This window comes from Podarcis vaucheri (assembly GCF_965113315.1).
Source record: "Podarcis vaucheri genome assembly, chromosome: 11".
In the NCBI taxonomy this organism is placed as follows: domain Eukaryota; kingdom Metazoa; phylum Chordata; class Lepidosauria; order Squamata; family Lacertidae; genus Podarcis; species Podarcis vaucheri.
In genome coordinates this window covers 47426918-47446467 of record NC_138749.1, presented here as the reverse complement: position 1 = coordinate 47446467, position 19550 = coordinate 47426918, and the positions used below count along the sequence as shown (strand labels likewise).

General features: G+C 43.1%; 1 protein-coding gene across 4 annotated transcripts in view; it reads right to left on the bottom strand.

Annotated features, from left to right (window-relative positions):
• The window catches only part of PRR16 (proline rich 16), a 160912-nt gene that overhangs the window by 59515 nt on the left and 81847 nt on the right, over positions 1-19550 (bottom strand). The window contains exon 1 of one of the 4 annotated variants that reach the window (XM_082191632.1): positions 8807-8923. The exons of the other annotated variants lie outside the window; for them this stretch is intronic. The gene's annotated coding sequence lies outside the window, so the exon portion shown is untranslated. Of the gene's footprint in view, positions 1-8806; positions 8924-19550 lie in introns of those variants that run through there. 4 annotated transcript variants of the gene reach the window in all.

The following is a 19550-nucleotide window of genomic DNA, read 5'->3' as shown; positions in this document are numbered from 1 at the left end:
CAAGTGCTTCAACCCATCCATTATTCTCTTTAGTTGGTTGTCTGGCTGGTTTTATCCTACCACCCACAGGAATGCAGTTCCTGGAAGGCTGGCCAGGTTCACATCTGGTCCTCAGGTTGCAAATGCTTCCCCAACCTTGACTTAATGACTACAGTATGAGCAATGTATGAAAGTCCCCAATCGAGCAATCTTACCCTGTTGTTAGAGCCTAGCAGTACTGTCCATAATTGCAAAGGAGAATTTCCTCACAACAGAAGTGACATGAGCCTACCTAAAATGGTCTATAATTAATAATCCATTATCATATATGCTCAGGCAGTTGTCAGAAACCAAGTACAGTGGTACCTTGGTACTCAAACAACTTGGAACCCAAACACTGCAAACCTGGAAGTAAGTGTTCCGGTTTGCAAACTGTTTTCAGAAACCAAACGTGCTGCATTTTGAGTGTCACACTTATGATTTGAGTACCACACTTCCATTTTGAGTGTTACGCTGATGATTTGAGTGCTACACTTCCATTTTGAGTGCCACAGTTTCGTTTTGAGTGTTATGCTGAGGTCTGTCTGTTTTTGCTATTTAAACTGTGTTTGTGTTTTTGCGGGTCTTTTTGTTGTTTTTGTGACTGTGTGGAACCCAGTTCAGCTACTGATTGATTGATTGTGTGGCTGCAGTACATTGTTTATTGCTTTCATTTTATGGATTAATGGTCTTGTTAGATAGTAAAATTTGTGTCAAATTGCTCTTTTAGGGGTTCTTTTTAAAAGTCTGTAACGGATTAAAACATTTTGCATTACTTTCTATGGGATAGCGTGCCTTGGTTTTGGAATGCTTTGGTTTTGGAACGGACTTCCAGAACGTATTAAGTTTGAGAACCAAGGTACCACTGTACAAACTATCAAGCCAGTTATATCTATAACTATCAAGCACTAAAATTATAGGTTAGTTTTATGATGGTTATAATCTTAATACTTTAGTTTCACTATCCTTTAGTTTCACTGCCTTTAAATGAGTGCCCGGTTGTGGTCTTGTAATAGATGCAAGAAAACTGCTTGTAGTTGTATCTACTCAAGGCTGAAGTAATTATGGTTAGTAGGTCTCGTTTTTTACCTTTAGACTGTGTGCTATCACAACCTCTCAGGTCGACCAAGAATCCCAGCTTGACTGTACCACAGAACAAGAGCTTTTCTTGCCAACAATAGTTTTGTAATTCACTTTTGGTGACTTGCCAAACCTACAGTGTACAAAAAATTTTGGAATCACTGGGAAGACGCACTATTAAGGGTCACCTTTGGTGAAAGGGTAATGAATGAGCAGGCTACAGTATCAACTCAATCCAGCAGCCATTCACAGGTACACAAGATCTCCAGAAAACTCAACCACCCAAAATTCACTTCAAAAGAAATTCACACACATTTCAAGGAAGAATCCATTTGTACTGCCAAAGTATAGAAAATCTCAAGTGGAGAAACTGTTTGTTTATTTGACTGATAACAATGATAGCCAATTTTATTCTGAAATAAATAAGTAACAATATATTTATATAAATAAGTAACAATATATTTATATAAATAAGTAACTGTATTTATAAGTATAAATTAGTAAATATACAAGAATGTTTCAGAAATTAAGAGCCTGGCATTGATCCAGCAATGGAAGCATACCCAAGAAGAGTTGGGTTCAGGGGATGTTTCCACGGGCAAAGGGGGAACCAAGAAGGGAAGTGGAGGGGACCCTCCAGAACAGTATGAGAAGTGGAGCTGGGAGCTGCAGTATGGATCAACAGAAGGTACTTTCTCCTCCACCAACAGGACTCAAAGCCTTCTGTGAACTGAAGGAGCCTTTCCACTAATGGAAAATGAAGTCTAGATCCAACTCCTTGTACGCTGACATTGTTTTCATCTTCTGTTGTAAACCACCCTGTGATTTTCAAATGAAGGGTGGTATACAAATTTTTAAAAATTATCATCTTCATCATCATCCCAACCCATTGTATTTCATATTAAATGCAACACAGATATTGTTGTACATTGTAGTATGCAATGTTTTCCTTATTTATATCACTTTTATTTAAGTCACAAGATTGGCTTATCACTTGCATCTGCATCAATGACTAAATAGCTGCTAAACACAGCTGAATTGGTTTGAAGACACATAAAACCATATTTCCAGGAAGCAAAAGAGTTATTTCAGTCTGTGAGAAACAGAGAGGTTTCAGACCTCTGGTAAAAATAAGTTCTTATTTGACTCTCTTATAAATTTTGTTCAGTCTTAGATGCAGGAGAGATACTGCTTTTTTATAAATGAAATATTAAAGACTACTGAACTCTAATAGTCTACTAAAATACTTCCAGAGCATTCTCTGTGCCATAGATCAATTTGGATCATGTTCTGCGAAATTTTGTGTTAGCTATACTTAAGCTTGAGCCACACTGAATCTGGATTGGAACTTTGGTTCTGCCAATTCAGAGGAAGTATGGGGCATGCATTGGTTTTATTGATGAATGCATTTCCCCATTCTATTATTATTTTGTGTGTTTGCTGTAACCAACATTCCGTGTTCCAGTTTAACTTGGATAATATCTAAAACCAATTTCAGAACTGGAGCGTGTGCAATTTGCACAAGTGTAAAACGCATGCAGTCAGAGGTATAATTAGGGGACCGCAACTGGTTCACCCGCACTGGGTGAAGTCAAGAGGGTGTCGCAGGGGACACTGCAACAATGACTTAGAACAGAAAGCAAAAGGCAGGGGGCGCCAATTCTTGGCACTGCAAAAGGCATCACTGAAATTTGAAAGCCCAAAATCCGCCAATGATGCAATCAAGGAATTGTGTCAGAATACTTGCTGTGATATGATATCATTAATGCACATTTGAGCAGTGGGCGTCAGTGTGCATAAATACAAATTGAAAACCATAGCAGATTGTACAGGAGCATCTCTCTGATCCACAGCCAGAAATTAACAATGGATCAATGGGAGATCACTAACACCATGGTGTCTTTCTGGAAAGTAGACCAGGTAATTAAGGGATTGATTTAGATGGCAAGAATGTCATAAGTAGAAGAAGAAGAAGAAGAGTTTGGATTTGATATCACGCTTTATCACTACCGGAAGGAGTTTTAAAGCGGCTAACATTCTCCTTTCCCTTCCTCCCCCACAACAAACACTCTGTGAGGTGAGTGCAGTGGCGTAGCGTGGGTTGTCAGCACCCGGGGCAAGGCAAGTAATTTGCGCCCCCTAACCCGTGGATTTGCGCACACTAACCCTAACCCCCAGATGTTGTGCCCGGTGCGGCCGGCCCCCCCTGCACCCCCACGCTACGCCACTGGGTGAGTGGGGCTGAGGAAGAAGAAGAAGAAGAGTTTGGATTTGATATCCCGCCTTTCACTCCCCTTCAGGAGTCTCAAAGCAGCTAACATTCTCCTTTCCCTTCCTTGAAGAGGGACTTCAAAGAAGTGTGACTAGCCCAAGGTCACCCAGCAGCTGCATGTGGAGGAGCAGGGAATCAAACCCAGTTCACCAGATTACAAGTCTACCACTCTTAACCACTACACCACACTGGCTCTCTACATATCTCTACGGGTTCTTAATGTTAACTAAAACTGCAAATATTTAGCAGTTTTAAATATATAAATGAACATATAAATCATCTTCTTGCTACCATGACCACCTTCCACTGATCAAAGTCACCTTCACAGTATAAGACCTACTTAAATCTCATCTTTCATGAGGTTTGAACCCTTTAGAAACTGGTCAGGGGCCAGCCATCCTAGACATGAGTGAGCAATTTCCAACATACTGTATGTATCATTCATATAATTTTTCTGAATGTAATCATAATTAATCTCTAGCATCTACCCTACGCTTTTCATTCTTTAAAAACATTATATTTGAATATAAACTCTTCACAATGATACTGAGATCACTGTACAGTAACTTTCGAGTCTATGCTGTTCTGGGAAGAGAAGTTGCAATACTACTGACAATGAACAAACAAAGAAGTCTTATTTTAAGTCAACAAGCAACCCACAGGGTTTGCATATGTCCTGTGAAATAATTAACAGCATATTTCACTATGCCATCTTAATGTATTTTTTGTTTACATAGTGGCAGAAAGTTACTGAACAATTATTAGCAATATCCCACAAAAATTCTGAAGCCTCTGTGAATTATTCAGCATCTGTTTCTAGAGACACATTCTCTGTGCCTACAACACCTATTCCTAAACATTTAATTCCGCCATAAAAAGCTGATCTCAGACATTGTGCCTCATCCATGATGTGGCCTTGCTATTAGCAATTTACAAAAGGCCGGTTTGTAGTACAGCCTGTACACAGCATCAAACACTGAGAAATGAACTGTCATATAAGTCCTCTGAGACAGAAATTCTTTCAGAGATAGTATGTAGCCAGAATAAATTTCTGATACTGAACAGCAATACTGTGTATTTCTTAGAATGAGGTTCTTACAGCTATTGGGAAAATTGCATACATCTTATTTTTTATATATATAAACACCACAGAGGCACCACAGAACAGGAATATAGCTCGGATGTCAAATGCCTTGCAAGTCAAATGTTTTTGTTTCCGAACACCACAAACCTGGGAGTGTTCCAGTTTGCAAACGTTCTTTGGAACCCGAACGTCTGATGCGGGTTCTGTGGCTTCTGATTGGCTGTAGGAGCTTCCTGCAGCCAATTGGAAGCCGCGCCTTGGTTTCCAAACATTTTGGAAGTCGAACGGACTTCCAGAAGAGATTCGGTTTGACTTCCGAGGTATGACTACTTTGGCATTACTGGCAAAATTACTTTTTGTGCAATTCATTACAAAGTTTCCATTTCTCACATTAGAACTTGGTACAAATGACTCAGCTCTCTTCCATTGAAGTGATCCTTGTATTTAGCAAATGCAATGTCAGATCATTGCAGACAGCTGGGATAAAAGTACCAAACAACACTATGGAATAAAATCGGTATCTATTTCTGAAAGCCTTATGCAGGGACCATGGCTGCATTAGCTCAGGCCATGTCTAACTAGAACCAGTGTGGATTGGTGGGTCTGAGCAAAGGAAGTTTGTATTTGAACAAGTAACACCCAGATTGAAGTCCCTGCTCAGATAGGAACTGTGCTGCCCCGAGACATTTTGCTATGGCATATAGTTTAGCAAGTCTTTCTGCTGCACCGATTCCTGCTGTTTTCTATTCCCACACACGGTGCTGCCTAACAGGAACCGTACACCCATGAATAGCAGTGAAGGAGCCACCTCAGCCCCTGGGGCAGTGCCCTTGTGGACCCCTCACCGCCTCCGCTGGTGGAGAAGTGGCATGGACATCAACGCCAATTTCTGGCAAGCTCCTGCTGAGGTCTCAGGTAGCCCAAGAGATCTCATGAGATCTGAATATCGCCTTAAATTGGTGTCTATGCTGGAGCCACTTCTCTGCTGGCAGAGGTGACGCAAGAGTTACGGCCCGGGAGCTGGTGCGGCAGTGAGGCCAGGTTAGGAAGTGCTGCATTTCCCATTTCACCTCAAGCAACGAAACGAGACACACCACCCCTGCAAGCCTAAGGCAGATTAATTCACTTGGCTACCTGGCTGAGTCAATAGCAATCTAGGGTGGCCCCTTACAGATCACTAGAAAAGAGGAAATGCATCATTCAAAACAAGAGGGGGAATGAAGACAAGGGTGATAAAATCTGCACACGCTAATTTATATGTACAGATGCAAGTTTAGAAATTATTGCTCTAACTTAAATAGCAATGCAACACATCTCACCACAGTTAGGAAGACGGTGACCAGGTGGCTTATCAGCCTGATTGGTCTGTTGTCCAGGTTGCTAAAGTCATCATGGGCAACTTCAAGACCTCTATTCTTCCTTGATCTTTAAATTGGACTTTGACCAGACAACCCTTAAAATAAAGGAGCATCCCTCAATAGCCCTTCAGTCACCTTATAGTCCTCTGTTCTGTGTAAAGCAGGACACATAACCAGTCTAATATCATCAGATAGCCCTACACAAGTCACCCACCGTAGGCCTGGGGGTGCTTCTGTGAATTACAGGCTAACCCAGGAATGGATTGACCAATGGAGTGGAGCTTCAGCAATAGTCTTCTGGCACTGGAGTCAATGCAGGGTGGAGGCTGTGTGAGTGAACTGCTAGAAGCACCAGACTGGCTCTGCTGGTGCATGTGTAAAGGCCTGACCTTACCACCGTCTCATCACTAAGCTTCCTGGAAAGTGGCAGCCACTTCCATTGCTGGAAGGCCACTGCTGTAGTCCTACCACACTAGGTGAGCCACTCCTGGGCTAAACATTTGGAGGACATTGGTCCTTATTCTAATCACTGATAGTCTAGCCAAAGATTAGCACAGGAGACAGGGGTATCTTTGCCACAAACAGGGGTGATGCTATTCAATCTGCAGAACAAGACATCAACTCTTCCATTAAATACCTCCTGGTATGCTTCTTGGTCAGACATTACTAGCATTGTTGCAGACCATTCTCTACTTCTAAAGCCATCATTAAGGGGAAATTAGATCATTTGCAAAGTGAAATATTGTGTAACTTTAAAAAAAAAAAACTTCCAATCAATGCAGGGAATGTTATTCAAAGTTAGCTTCCCTTTGACCAAGTTGTTTTAGCTTCTTTAAAAATAAACAAACAAACAAAACTCATGTAATTGTGTAGGAAACAAAAAAAAGTCCTCCACCTACTTATTTAGTGCCAACAGCGGCAGGAAACGAGCTGAATTCCCACAATAGAATTTTCTTTTTAAACTGAATAAATGTAAACGGCCATGTGTTGATACAGCACTTTTATAATTAACAATAGACAACGTAAGCATATCCTAGCTTTAGAAAGAAGCAAGGAAACAGCCCACAAAGTTTTGAAATAGGTCACTGTTTTGGCAAAAGCATTCACATTTGTGTTTAAAGAGTCGCCTTAAAACCTAATTTATAGTTTGCATTGGCTTTAAGAGCATGCTTTATATCTTCGCAGGCTGCCGACCAGAGACTCATTATCAGCATTGTCGACATATTCTGACCCACTATTATCACCCCTTGATTACACGCTAGTCACAATTTGTCATCCAAAATGGATCAATCCATCTCTGTTATATTCTATGCATGAGCACGACATTGATGTTTAAAGTATGAGTTACCACTGACAGACAGAGACAGATAGCAATGGCATACAGGTATAAGTGGTTAAATTGCTATGGGTTGCAGAAGTGGAGGAAAACAATAAAAGTAACAAAAGGAAACTAATCAATGCATCCCCCCCCCCCTAGTTGGAAGATGATGACCTTGTCTAGAACCTTCAGTGACTTGCCTGGCTCTCCATCTGTATCCCAAGAATTACTATCCCATCCACCTCATCCCCCAAAGTCACTGAAATGTATCATTAAAAACATTATTAGCAGTTGAAAAAAAAGAAGCACCACACACATACAGCCTTTGTTTTTTGACAGCGACACAATGAAAACTGTACTGTATTCCTATGCCATTCTCTAGTTTTGCTACTGAGTTGCTAAGTTTGCTCCAAAGGAATACCCTGTAGAAACAAAAGATACTTATAGGTACTTCACCACTTTGATGACTGAAACTCTTCTTCCTGTGCTTCTTTTGAAGAGCATTTCAGGCACTTGTCTGAACACACTAGAGCTAAAAAAAATATGAAGGAGAGAAGGGCTCACAAGTATACATGAGACAGCGATGTCTCCAGACATGGAGGCTTCTCATTAGGATGTCTAAGAACGTTCATCTGAGAGTGCTTATAAGTCTTCTTATAACTGGGAACCCTGCCTTATCTCTGCTAAACACATAAAAGTTTAACAATGGAATGGGACTTGCATGTGTGCTGAGGTCCCCATTAGCGCTAGGCAATACAGTGGTGCCTCGCAAGACGAAATTAATTCCTTCCGCAAGTCTCTTCGTCTTGCGAGTTTTTCATCTTGCGATGCACGGTTTCCCATAGGAATGCATTGAAAATCAATTAATGCGTTCCTAGGGAAACCGCCTTCAGACCAGGTCCGGGGACAGTCTTCTGAAGGCTGGGGGGGGGGGACAAGGGCTTTTCTTCCCACCCCAAACATTTTAAAAAAACCCGGGACAGCGGAGGACTTCTCCGCTGTCCGGGCGATCTTAAAATGCTGGCGGGCGGCATTTTAAAATCGCCCCGGGACAGCGGAGGACTTCTCCGCTGTCCGGGGCGATTTAAAAGCCCCTGGGAAGGCAGGCAGGGGGGACAAAGACTTTCGCCCCCCGCCCGCCTTCAGAAGGTGTTCCCGCCCCCCCCCCCGCCCGGCTTCGGAGCAGCGTTCCGAAGCCCGGCGGCAGTGGGAGTAGGCGTTCCCGCCCCACCGCCCGGCTTCAGAAGAGGTCCGAGGACAGTGGGGAAGACGCGCTGCGCTTCCCCGCTGTCCCGGATATTTACCTATGGGCTGTCATCTTGCGAAGCAAGCCCATAGGGAAATTTGTCTTGCGAAGCGCCTCCAAAACAGAAAACCCTTTCATCTAGCGGGTTTTCCGTCTTGCGAGGCGTTCGTCTTGTGAGGTACCACTCTATCTTGTTTTCAATATCACGATATATCACCAGCTAAACATTATGATATCTTGATATATCACAATGCCTAAAATAAGGTTGGAGCTTATAATAATCTGGGGAAATACTGGGGGGGGGGGAATGGAATCTAAATTTGATGCATATAATTAAATGAAAATTTACTCAGTGGTAGCATGCTTAACCAAACCATTAAAGATTTCTGGAGAATATATTACTGTTTTGTTAAGGGCTTTATATACTCACAGTAACACCTTGAACTTGGCCCTGTAAAAAATTGGGAACTGGTGTAGATTGGTGTTAGAAGTCAAGTAGACAATCTAGGTGCCAACTTGGCACCAGAAAACTAGGTTACAGATGGCCATCCAACCTCTGCTTAAAAACCTCCAAGGAAGGAGAGTGTACCACCGACCAAGGGAGTCCTTTCAACTGTCGAACAGCTCTTAGTCAGAATGTTCTTCCTGTTGTTTAGTCAGCATCTCCTTTCTTGTTACCTGAAGGCATTCATTCAGGTCCTGCCCCCTCCGGAGCCTCCATCTTCCATGTGACACCCCATCATATATTTGAAGGTGGCTATTGTTAAGTTGTGGGTGAACATATCAGACGACACAGCAATTCTTCAAACAGCTCTTGTTTATTCACAGGCCAGAACAGAACTGAACTGAAGGGTTCAGCCAGCCTGCTTATATAGAGCTCCACTACAACGCAACAGTAACCATTTTCTGTAACTATCAAATCTCAGAACGTCACTTTCAATCCTTTATTTGAATATGTAGACCTGAACTATCTACAGTATTCTCCTGCTGGCCCAGGGTGAGAACTTCAGTACATAACAGCTATCACGTCTCCTCTCAGTCTCCTCTTTTCCAGGCTAAACATACCCAGCTCCCTCAACTGTTGCTCATAAGTCTGGGTTTCCTGACCCATGATCATCTTGGTTGTCCTCCTCTGCACACATTCCAGCTTGTTAATATCCTTCTTAAATTGTGGCACCCAGAACTTGACACAGTATTCCAGGTGTGGTCTGACCAAGGCAGAATTGAGCAGGGTTTATGACACTATATTTCTGTTGATGCAGCCCAGAATAGCTTTCCTGCTGCTGCACCACACTGTTGGCTCATGTTAAGCCTGTGGTCTACTAAGACCCCTAGATCAGGGGTCTGCAACCTTTAAGACAAAAAGAGCCACTTGGACCCGTTTCCGAAGGGGGAAAAAACTGGGAGCCGCAAAACCACTGCAACATTTAAAACAAATATATCTCCGGAGCCGCGATCTGACAGCGGGCGGGAAGGTGACGTCGGGACGGTGTGTGACTAACGCATGCATCGCCCCCATGCGACGTCACAGCCAGTACAGCGCCCGCCACAGTGGGGAGTGTCGGGGTGCACAATGCGCCTCCTCCCCTCGCTAGTATCTGCCCCGGAGCCGCGGCAAAGGTGTAAAAGAGCCACATGCGGCTCCGGAGCCGCGGGTTGCAGACCCCTGCCCTAGATCCTTTTCACATGTACTACTGGCAAACCAGGTGTCCCCATCTTATATTTGTGCAGCCTAAGTCTATAACCTTGCATTTGTTCCCATTGAAATTCATTCTTGCGTGTATGTAGTTCTGCATGTATGTAGCTCTACTCACCACCACTCTATAATTTAGTGTAGGTATATTTCTTATATATTTTGTGTTTTTAAAAGAACACATTGAAAAATATGTGTTCTTAATATTGAGCCACACCAATAAAAAAGAGATGTAAAATTATGTGTTACTTACTAGAACTGTATAGTGTCAATCCTCCAAGAAACTCAAAATAATGTACATGGATTCCACCCCACTGCCTCTGATACTATTTTATTTATTTATTATGTAATATATTTATATCCTGCCGAGTTGGAATTCAAGGCAGCTTACAACATTTAAAAACATCAGTCACAGAATAAAGAATAATATAAACAAACATGTTAAAAACAATACTTAAAATACATCACAATGTATTTAAAACCAACAATTAAAATTTGAAATGACAGCAAGCAGCTCAGTCATCAGCATAGTCTGCACCTTTGTTTTCAAATGCATAAAGCCCTTTACTGCAAAAGTAAATTGTTGCTTCCTTGCCTGAACATAAGCAGGAGTCAAGCCACATTGATCTTATCATGAAGAAGAAACTTGGTTTGCTGATCGGAATCACCTAGAACGAAGATTCCAATCAGCAAACAAAGTTTCTTTTTCTGCATAAGATCCACGGGCTTTAAGGCACACACTGTGCCTCTTGCTAGGCAGAGTAGAGACCCTGATATCCCACTTAGCCTGATATCATATCTTTGCTGATCGGAATCTCCCTGCCTTGTCAGGGAAGCTTATTGTTATGCTAGGTCTGTCTCTAGCAAGAGGCCAGCTGGGCCTGCACCAGCAGCTTTTACTGAAAAGTAAAGCCCTTTACTCTGCAACGCCAGCTGAGAGGCGGCAGGGCTTTATGCCTTGCAGATAGGGCAGGCAGGAAATGACCATTTACTTTGCAGTAAAGTGCTGCTTCCAGCCTGTCGGGTCTTCAAGGCCAGCTGGGCAGTGCAATCTTGATATATTATGGGGTGGGGATGAAACCTTTATCGTGGTCTGAAGTTCATACCAATAAAAGACAAAATATTGATATATCGCCCACCCCTAGTCCCCATCCATAGTTTTTGGTCTCATGGGTCTAGGTGACTGCCTCTGGTTTCAGCTTCTCTCAATTGCTGCAGACCCTGTTAACTCTGCCAGCTCAGCTCTCCCCTGCTTCCTGCAGGGAGCAGCAAATCACAGGAAAAATCACAATGCAGGAAAAACCTGATGCCAGCCAATGCCTCTACATAAAGGTAAAGGGACCCCTGACCATTAGGTCCAGTCATGGCCGACTCTGGGATTGCGGCGATCATCTCACTTTATTGGCCGAGGGAGCTGGCGTATGTGACCAGCATGACTAAGCCACTTCTGGCAAACCAGAGCAACGCACGGAAACGCCGTTTACCTTCCTGCCGGAGTGCTACCTATTTATTTACTTGCACTTTGACGTGCTTTCAAACTGCTAGGTTGGCAGGAGCAGGGACCGAGCAACAGGAGCTCACCCCATTGTGGGGATTTGAACCACCGACCTTCTGATCGGCAAGTCCTAGGCTGTGTGGTTTAACCCACAGCGCCACCCGCATCCCATTAATGCCTATACATAGGTCCTTCCTAATTTCAGACACTGTGATATATCAGTATATTGCAATGTTCAGCTGGTGATATATCACAATGTTGAAAACCAGATATCACCTAGCAGCACCTAGTACTGCTAATGTCTGCCTCTAATAAGAAATAAATAAAATTCTTTCTGTCTATGCATCTCTCAGGAAGGCACTCATCATCAGTCTGTAAAAAGACAAATGGAGGCAGGTTCCTGCACCAGTGTTAGAAACTCAGATATAAAAGCTAGGTGCCAAATGGCTCCTTAAACCAAGGTTACAGTTGCCAAGAAGGAATGTTTAGTTACCATTTTGGGGCAAGACAGCTCTAAAGTCTTATTTTTCAAATGATGGACCGACTGTGATTATCCATTAAACATATAGCTAGTTCAGATGACAATCTTGAGCTAGGTTAAGAAGTTTGAGAACTTAAAAAATCAAAGTCATTTAATCCAGGGATAGTCTACATACAGTACATATTAGCCTGCTCCTATCTCTTTTTCTTAATGGTGGCACGGACCATTCTTTGTAACGTAAGAATATTATTTACAACTGTGAGCATGGCCACGGGGAGCGGTAAGTGAAAAGAAGCTACAACCATTAAATATAACATGGTTCACTGCTCCTGCTCAGGCTGCACAGAAAAAAGCATTTTGGTTCCTGAAATTCATTCTGGTTGTGCAGATAAAATATACCGTAACTGATAGAATTCTACAGGATGTGGTATTAGTGTGTGAAAACAGTCCAGATCCAATGATCCCCAGATGGTGGAGATGTCAGGAGTCCTCCTGACACCCAGGCATCTTCACTTGGTCACAAGTGACTGATAGGTGAAATATATACCTGGCGCCTGGCTAATTTTGAACACGATCCTGCACCAAGCAAATGCCATAAATGTTTTGAATGGTACCCAGGAGGTTTGATCATAATAGCTAGTGCGTCTTCAAGCAACACTCTGGAGGAAATGGCCATAGCTTAGTAGTAGACGTAGAGCATCTGGTTTGTAGGAAGAAAACTGGGAGAAGATCTCTGCTTGAAACCCCAAAAGAGTCACTGCTGATCTGGAAGGACCAATGGTCTGACTCAGTACAGTGGTACCTCAGGTTAAGTACTTAAATCGTTCCGGAGGTCCGTTCTTAACCTGAAACTGTTCTTAACCTGAAGCACCAGTTTAGCTAATGGGGCCTCCTGCTGCTGCCGCACCGCTGGAGCCCGATTTATGTTCTTATCCTGAAGCAAAGTTCTTAACCTGAAGCACTATTTGTGGGTTAGCGGAGTGTGTAACCTGAAGCGTATGTAACCTGAGGTACCACTGTATAAGGCAGCTTCCATTGTTCCTACAAACTGTGATTAAGAGCGGCATAGCAGCTGTCTTAGTAAGTGGTACTTAGAAGTCCATAATGGTGGATATCGTACAATCTTTATCTTTACAAAAAAACAATGGCCTGTGTTTTCTGCCTCTCGCGAATTATATTGTACTACTCTCTGTTCCTGGAAATTATGTAACATGTTTTCCCTTAAGATGATTTTGTCTCCCCCCCCCCCATGTGAAATAAGCCAATTCTGTGTTTAAAGCAATGGGATCCCTTTGTTAGTTTTTACACAATTTGCTGCTGCTGCTGCACAGTAATGTTTAAAGGCTTTAGAGACAGAATAAACATATTTGCTAAAAGGGAAAAAAAACACTGTTCCAAAATAAGATCCATTTTTTCAAAAGTTTTCATTTCTTTTCATGCTGTGCCATCAATAACCCTGAAAAACCAGCAGCCCCTTAGCTTGTGCAGTGATGAAAGCCTAATAGTCTTTTCCCCCAGAAATGAGCCTTTGGCAATTATTGTATATTCAAATGGATAGAATATTCAGCAAAAGGGTAAATTTATTATACGACTTTGATGGGAAATGTCCTTGAGCCCAAGCCGAACTGCTATTATTTCTTGAGACATTAGGCTTTGCATACTGGAAACTTAGTGAACAACATTCCATTCCCTATAAATATACATGAATATTTTTCTTTGGAGATGGGGAGGATATTTTTCAGATTTTCTGCTTAAGCAGTAAACTACAAAGCTATGAATAATGTCTACATGTCTTGTTTACAATAAAAGCTTCTATAAATATTCAGTGTTTTAAATAATAAATCATCTTCGTTATCCAAGCATGACAAACTAGTCTATCTTGAAAATAATTGCAAACAAGAATGATTTTAGTTAAAACTTCCCTGCATAAAAAAGAAAGGGAGAAAAAAAGCATATTATTTTCTTTCTCCACTTTTTATTTTTATTTTTTGGACAATAGTTATTACCCGTGGACAATAATGTATTAACCAGAACACTGTGCCCACAAAGAGGAATAAGGAGGTATGGTACAAGGTTGATTGTTCTGGGTCACTTCTATTATTTTAACAAGAGCAGATCTACAATATAGAACCATGGCTTGAGATAGCAACTGCTTATAACACACTGTGGATGAGCCAAGGGTGAAAGAGAGCATTCCATCTGCTCCACTCTTCCGAGTAAGGAGGACTTCCTGTTTCACACCCGCCTGGGGCTCCACAGCTCTGGGCAGCTGTTACAGGTTGTCCTCAGAAGTGCTCCTTACCCTGTCAATGGGTCCCAGAGCCTTGAAGGCAAGTCTTGTAGCTACTCCAATGGTTCCCAAAATGTGAAGTGCAACCACTTGGGGGGAACTGAGATTACCTAGGCCTGGGGGCCGGATCCGGCCCAATCGTCTTCTAAATCCCGGACAGTCCGGGAATCAGCGTGTTTTTACATGAGTAGAATGTGTGCTTTTATTTAAAATGCATCTCTGGGTTATTTGTGGGGCATAGGAGTTTGTTCATTCCCCCCCCCCAAAAAAAAATATAGTCTCCCCACACACACACACAAGGTCTGAGGGACAGTGGACCAGCCCCCTGCTGAAAAAGTTTGCTGGCCTCTGGCGATGGGGGACTCTCCGATTGCTGGAGATGGGACTATTGATTTTCTCATAAGCTAGTTCAGGTGTGCCAACTCCTAGGGGGCGGAGATGTCATCAGCTCCCTCGATATTCCTTAGCAGGGGGCTCAGGGCCCCCGCCCATTATCAAGGGGTTGGAGAAGGTTGAATTGCCAAACCAAGTGTGGTGAATCATCAAAGGCACCGTATTTTTCGCTCTATAAGACGCACCAGACCACAAGACACACCTAGTTTTTGGAGGAGGAAAACAAGAAAAAAATATATTCTGAATCTCAGAAGCCAAAACAGCAAGAGGGATCGCTGCGCAGTGAAAGCAGCAATCTCTCTTACTGTTCTGGCTTCTGGGAGAGCTGCGCAGCCTGCATTCGCTCCATAAGACGCACACACATTTCCCCTTACTTTTTAGGAGGGAAAAAGTGAGTCTTATAGAGCAAAAAATACGGTAGGTTCTTCCAGAGGGCGAGAGGGGGGAGCCGCAGCGGGGCAGGCAAGGCCTTCTCCTAAACATGCACTTCCTCCCAACGCCACACACATGTTGCATGTGTGATGTCGCAGGCACAGGCAATGTGACTGCCCCCCCCCCCCGATTATTTGGCCCAAGGCAGCACTTCCATACATCTGCCTTATGTTTTCATTAGTAAGAATGTGTAAAAAATATTTTTCATGCAATATTCTTTGCTGCATATTCTTTTTTTAGCTACAAGGTTAGATCAGAGCATATATTTATTTTTGTGTGCAGCAGTGCTTTACACTCATGCCTAATAAGTTAGGTTTTCTTCTTCTTCTGGGAAACCTATAGCTATAAAGAAGCAAGTGTAATTTTTTTCTCTTTTGAACTGAATATCTATGGTATCACTTCATCTAGCCCATCCATCACATTAAGAATTCACTGAACAGTGAAGTAGTTGCTAAATGTGGCATCTAAGACTCTTGCTAAATGACTATCAGACTTTGAAAAGCTGGTCCCAGTGGATCAAGTTCATCAGTTTTGTTGAATTAATTAAACTTACACAGTTTTAATTGGATTTTGAATAAATGTGCAATTAATTGTTACTGTTTTGAATTTTATTGTGCTATTGTCTTCCTTAATGGCTCATGTAAAACTATTCTGAACAATTCATTCAGTGGGGGTTAGGGGTACTGGGAATGATTTTATGGAACCAAGTGGAGGGTGGCCCAAAAAACTTGGGAAACACTGGGCTAACGTCCTTCAGCCTTACCTGATAATACCTCATACCTACCACACAGTGTGGCCAATTATCCTGTTTAATCACTGCCACTCTCTAAGTACACCTGCCACCAAATCAATAGAGAGGAGCAAAAACAAAACAAAACAAAGAAACAGCAAGACCAGCTGATGGGCAAAGAAATTCCAACAAGGTCCTATACAAGAACCAGCAATGCCTATACTGAATAAAAAGTAGAAAGACTGAGAAACGGAAGAGACCAGAGGAGACCAAGGCATGCTTGAACAGCTCAGTGCCAGCCACACTTACTGATGGTGCATCATGCACCAGCCGCTAGAAGTCAAACGCCAGGCCTCCCTTTTCAGAGTAGCCACTAGGTCCACTCGTTGCCATAGCCACTTAAAGCAATGTGGCAAAAGGGAATCAATAATGCTGAAAAATTCAAGTACGGTTGCAGTTCGTAGCAACAGGAGTTGAGATTTCTTTAAGACGTCTGAAGTCCTTTACAATGTGAAATGTTTGCGTGCCTACTCAAAAGTTATTATCAATGAGTTCAATCGGGCTTGCGTCCAGGAAACCAGCCATAACAGGGGTGAGCAACCTTTTCTGGTGGGATGGGGGGCAGATCATTATCTCCCCACCCACCCCGGTGGGCCAAATGTGACAGGTGAGAAGTGCTGTCCACCTGAGACTCACCTGATAATCACCTGACATCAACGGATGCTGTGCTTTGAAGTCCCGGGACTTCAGTGCAATCCTGTTTGAAAACCCTTTGCCAATGGTGCTTTCTTTCCCTCCTCTCCTTGCACCACGGTCTTGGTAGGGTGACAGTGAGAAAACAAGAAGGGGAAAGGAGGAGCAGAGAGTAAGAATGAGCTCTCTTCTTCCTTCGTGCCGTTGGACTTGCGTCTGGCTCCTTTGATTCTCTTTTTCTCCCTTGCCAGGCTAGAAGCAGAAAGAGGAAGAGAGTGAGTCCAGCTTCTCCTCTCTCTTCTCCTCCTCTTCTTCTCACAGTCATTCTGCCCTGACCAAGGAACAGCTTTCTGAAGGAAAGCTGCTGACAGGCAAAAGAGGAGGAAGGAAAAAATGTGCACTGTTTGCCAAGGGCAGGATGGCTCAAGCCAACAGCTCTGAGGAGGGAGTTTATTTCAATCTTACCCCCTCTTCCTTCTCTTCCCTGTTCTCTTCTCAAAGTCACTCTGCCCTGACTCTGGCAAAGGGGAGAAGGGGAAGGAAGTGTACTGAGACTCCAAAAACCAGAACTGCCAGACTTCCCCCTGTGGGCCTGTTTGAACTGAGCAACATTTAACCCCTGCTTATCAGCTGATGAGTGGAGATGAAATCCCATCACCTTGGCTGTGTGAGCCTGTTCTCTGTTGGGAACCAGATGTGCAGCCAAACGCAGGATTTAGCCCTATCCTCCTGCCCAGCAGCTGACCTCAGCTGATAAGCAGATGGCTGTGGTTTATAGAAAATGACCTCACGGGCCAAACTGGACCCCCTCATGGGCCAGTCCTGGCCCATGGGCTGGAGAGTATAGGATTGCAGTCCATTGCTAATTAAACAGTTTTCCCGAAGTCACCTCAAAGCCTTTCATGGGTCCTGCTATCAGCAAGAAAGTAGAATCACAGAATCTTTTCAGATGTCTTCTGTATGAATATATTTCGTCTCATGCTTGAAATCTGCTTTGCTGCTCCTGCCCCCATGCTCTCAAAGGGCAACGCATGAAGTGTCACATTGATTTAGCACCGTTCAGTGACCTCGCAGTATAGAAGCTACGTTCTAGCCACTTTCATTATGCAGGGTCATGAGGATTTCACATTAAAATAAACAAGGGTAATGGGCAGGGTGGAAAGAGTGTGAGGCCAAGACCTGCTCCCAATCATACCAAAGACAGAACACTACTCACTGGAAGAAGAAGGGGTTACTTGAAGGACAAACTGAATACACGTGAAAGAGCAAGAAGCCCTATTCTCCACCACTACTCTACTCTAGAGACGTTGTGATGCCAGGCCTAATGATTCATTGACAGACCTAAGAAAGTGTCGAATGAAGCACATTCCTTTATAGCAAGCAAGTCCCATCACTCCTGATGAATGGTCTTCTTCTTTCTTCTTCTTTGGCGATAACGCATAGCCGAGTAAAATTGTCTTCCAAGAACATGCTTTTAACAGTGAGTCCGTAAGTGACTGTGGAGGCCAGTTCTAGATCCATGGTCATGCTGGCTAGGGCCAAGGGGAGTTGGAAGTCAGCAATATCTGTAACACCACAGATGTCCTGTTCCTGCCTTATGATGACAACTCCGAATGTGGAGAAGCCATTGGCAATCCAGATTAAGAGCATTGGTATGTGATTAGGGGCAAGGAACTGGCACTGTTTCCCGGTTTTGGAAACTGATATATGAAAGCTAGGAGCTAAATGGCACCTTAAACCTAGGTTATGGGCACAATAACAGAATGTCTAGGTGCACTTTTCTACAACAAGAATACAAAGCTGAAAATGAATGAACTGCAGCTAATATCTTATATTCATTTTCCACATAGCCTAGTCCTCATTTGAAGACTGCAAAAAACAAAGCCATGCTTCCCCTGCCTGTCCCCCTAATATACTTAAGAGGGTCCCTTCTCCAGTCTTCAGAGAGTGGCTGGAAGCGGGGAGGCAGAAAAAGGTCCTCCTTTTTTTCCACTCTGCAATTTTAATCTGAAATCATAGGTGCAATACTGCACCCAGAGCTCAGAAACTGCTCACACTAATGAAATTCCTTGTCACAAAATGCGCCTAGAATGATGGGAGTTTTGAACGCTGTTTCAGCGCAGATGCTGCACACCACTCTCTTTTTACTCTATATTATGTTATGTGTAGAGGGATGCGGGTGGCGCTGTGGGTTAAACCACAGAGCCTAGGACTTGCTGATCAGAAGGTTGGCTGTTCGAATCCCTGCGATGGGGTGAGCTCCCGTTGCTCGGTCCCTTCTCCTGCCAACCTAGCAGTTCGAAAGCATGTCAAAGTGCAAGTAGATAAATAGGTACCACTCCAGCAGGAAGGTAAGTGGTGTTTCCGTGCGCTGCTCTGGTTTGCCAGAAGCGGCTTAGTCATGCTGGCCACATGACCCGGAAGCTATACGCTGGCTCCCTCGGCCAATAAAGCGAGATGAGCGCCGCAACCCCAGAGTCGGTCACGACTGGACCTAATGGTCAAGGGTCCCTTTACCTTTATGTTATGTGTACATGTTCAATTTCTTGTCTTTTGAACCAAAATCTGTGATCTTTCCCATGTTCTTGATTTTGTGCCTGATTAACCCAACTAGATCATCATTCCCTTACGCAAACATCCACTGTTAAATTCTCCAGTTATCCATTTGCCATAATCCCGTGGATTTACACCTGACTTTGCAATCGTTTCTTTAACTAAATTGTATTATTCATTGGCCACTTCAAGAATACTTTGACACATTCTGCTATAGATTTCAACTCTAGGGGTTAAAATAAATAAATAAATAAGATACCAGAACTTAAGTCTGTCTTATAATGCATGCTCACATGCAAACACCAATGTGAAGAAAATGCAAAATATAGCAATATATTTACATTTTGAATTTTAATGACCTAAATCTAAACATAAAAATAAGATTTGCAATTCTCCACACAGTAGTGGATTCTA